The following is a 3,361-nucleotide window of genomic DNA, read 5'->3' on the forward strand; positions in this document are numbered from 1 at the left end:
AGGCTGGCCTCGAACTCAGAAATCCGCCTGCCTCTGCCTCCCAAGTGCTAGGATTAAAGGCGTGCACCGCCACATATTTCTTATAAGTGTTGTGGAACACTTTATAGCATACCACAGACATCGTCTCAGTTGTTTCTCAACTTGCTGTGATAAAAATACTCCTACCAAAGCAACTTATGGTAGAAAGGGTTTATTTGGACTCACAATCCATAATGGTGGAGAAGTTAGAGCAGCAGGCGCTTGAGGTAGCTGGTCACTTGTATGTCACTTCCCAGTTAAGAAGCAAAACGCTGAACTACAGCAGCAATAGGTTACCACACTGGGCCTGCACAAGACTGACCCTGTCAACAATCAAGTGCGGGTAGGAAAGGGACTGGTGAGGCCTCACCCCTCCCTGATGAACTATCGGATACTGAGGATTGTAGGCGAGGGGCAGTCTTTGTCTTCTGTTGTGTACCCACTGGTTATTCTACCAAGCTCCAATGGCTAGTTCCAAGGCCACCAGATGGCCCTGGTCACCAACAAACAAATAGGGCTGGTGAGATTGCTCAGTGGTTAAGAGCACCGACTGCTCTTCCGAAGGTCCTGAGTTCAAATCCCAGCAACCACATGGTGGCTCACAACCATCTGTAATGAGATCTGATGCCCTCTTCTGGTGTGTCTGAAGACAGCTACAGTGTACTCATATACATAAAATAAATAAATAAATCTTTAAAAAATAAATTCATAAATACATAAATTAAAGGTCTGACAAGACGGCTTAGTAGGTAAAAAAAACTTGCTGCCAAGTCTGACCACCTGAGTTCAGTCCCTGAACTCTACATTAGGGAAGGACAGAAATGACTTCTGAATATTGTTTTCTGATCTTTATATTGGGGCATACTTGAAGCACACACAAATAAAGTAAATGTTTAAGAGATGAAGAATTTAGATAAGCAACTCTAAAATCAAGAGTCTTTAAATGTAAAGGAGACATGAGGTCAAAGATGTGAGTAGTATAAATACCACACACAGTATATGTCATCACATACACACAGAATTACGTTAAATAATCAAAACTGTCAATGAGTAAAATGAATGAAAATGTTTAATGTCTATATACAAAAATCAAAACACTTCTTGAGAAATATTAAAGGCAGGACTAAATAGAAAGGCTGATCATGTTATAGGCAGAAGAAAAGAAGAGAGCAACAAAGACTTTTTCTCAGTTGCTTTTTATGCAGTGTAAGGTTTTGTCCCAGGGGATGGAGCCACCCACAAGCTTACTACTTCAATTAACCTAATTAAGAAATTTCCCTGTAGACATCCCTTGAGGCTCATCTCCCAAGTGGATGTAGATCTCTTTAACTTGACAATTGAGATTAACCATTATAGATATCACCCCATGAAAATTCACACCAGGTATCAGAGTGATGATTTGCCCATTTCCCATGTCAGCCTGACAAGTTGAGTTCTGTACCCAGAGCCTAGGAGAAGGAGAAAGGAACTGAAATGGGATTCAGATGTAGGTTTACTGAAATCTGAGTATATGCACTGGACAGGCCAGGTTTTAAAAGCCAATGTTTGAGAAAATACACCTATTATTTGCTTATTCGTTTTTGAGACAGTACTTTATTCTGTAGCTTTAGCTGGCCTGGGCAGTCTAGATCTGACCTTCCTCAAATTTACTGTGATCCTCCTGCCTCAGCTTCCTAAGTGCTATTATTATGAGACAATGCACTCTACTTCTTTGCCTTTATGTTTTAGGCAGGTTGTTTGTCAGGGCAGGAGGTCAAATCCAGAGATTCACACATGCTGGATGAAGGTCCACTATGTATGTAGCTAATTTGAGACTAACCTGACCCAGTCTGAAAAGAAAACAAAATCATTGTATAGTTAATGCTTAGGATGGGTCTACCACACCACACACATATACATATAATTTACAAATTCTTTACATTTGAAATTTTGTTTGTGTGTATGTCTCAGTGCACGTGTTGAGGTTAGGGGACACTTGTGGGATCTGGCCTTCTTCCACCACCTTCTTTGTGGGTCTGAGAGATGGAGGAGCACAGGTCATCAGACTTGGTGGCAGGTACCTTTACCTGCTGAGCCATCTCACAGTCTCCCAAATTGAAACTGACTTTTTGAGACAGGGTCCCACATAGCCTACATAGGCCTTGAACTTGCTGTATAATTCGTTAAACAAATAAAAATGACTTTGATTCTGACCTTCCTGACACCTTGATTTTCTCATCCTCTTGGCTCCTCCTCTCTCACTCTTGGCTCCTCCTCTCTCACTCTTGGCTCCTCCTCTCTCACTCTTGGCTCCTCCTCTCTCACTCTTGGCTCCTCCTCTCTCACTCTTGGCTCCTCCTCTCTCACTCTTGGCTCCTCCTCTCTCACTCTTGGCTCCTCCTCTCTCACTCTTGGCTCCTCATCTCTCAAATGTTTCGATTTACACCATTACATCAGGTTTATGCAGTGCTGGAGAGGAAAATGCTGGGGCCTCATATATTCTATCAAATATTCTGTCAAACAAATTATATCCTTAGCCACACCTTTCTACATTTAAATTTTTAAAAAGATTTATTCATTTATTTTATGTGAGTATACTGTCGCTGTCTTCAGTCATACCAGAAGAGGGCGTCAGACCTCATTACAGATGGTTGTGAGCCACCATGTGGTTGCTGGGAATTGAACTCAGGACCTCTGGAAGAGCAGTCAGTGCTCTTTAAACACTGAGCCATCTTTCTAGCCTTACACTTAAATTTTTAAGCTCATGAAAAACAAACTGTATTTGGGATGGGATTGTCAGCAGTAGCAGGGACTGAAGCACAACTACACTGTTACCTTTCTTAATATTTTAAGAACCTTGAATTAGTGAATCCTATCTTCAACACAAAAAGAATTTCAGGATGAACCAGTATGAAGCAAAGTTGGAGTTTATTTAAAATGGAAAGAAAGAGCCGGGCAGTGGTGGTGAACGCCTTTAATCCCAGCACTTGGGAGGCAGAGGCAGGAGGATTTCTGAGTTTGAGGCCAGCCTGGTCTACAGAGTGAGTTCCAGGACAGCCAGGGTTACTCAAAGAAACCCTGTCTCGAAAAACCAAAACAAACAAACAAGCAAAAAAATGGAAAGAGAGGCACTTAAGGAAAGCTAAGTCATAGGTGTGGAATTCTCAAAGGGGAGTCACAGTTTATTAAAGGAGCTGAGTGTGTGTGTGTGTGTGTGTGTGTGTGTGTGTGTGTGTGCTTACACATATGTATACATGGATTGGAGGACTTCCTCAATTGGAGGATTGGATGTATTCCTCAATCATTCTCCATCATATATATCTATATCTACTACATATGTATATATACATATATATACAGAGAA

General features: G+C 41.5%; 1 protein-coding gene across 1 annotated transcript in view; it reads left to right on the plus strand.

Moving 5' to 3' along the window:
* Positions 1 to 3,361, plus strand: part of Gjb1 (gap junction protein beta 1) — a 46,700-nt gene that overhangs the window by 16,974 nt on the left and 26,365 nt on the right. The gene's annotated exons all lie outside the window — the stretch shown is intronic.

The sequence above is a fragment of the Mastomys coucha genome, chromosome X, assembly GCF_008632895.1.
Source record: "Mastomys coucha isolate ucsf_1 chromosome X, UCSF_Mcou_1, whole genome shotgun sequence".
Lineage (NCBI taxonomy): Eukaryota > Metazoa > Chordata > Mammalia > Rodentia > Muridae > Mastomys > Mastomys coucha.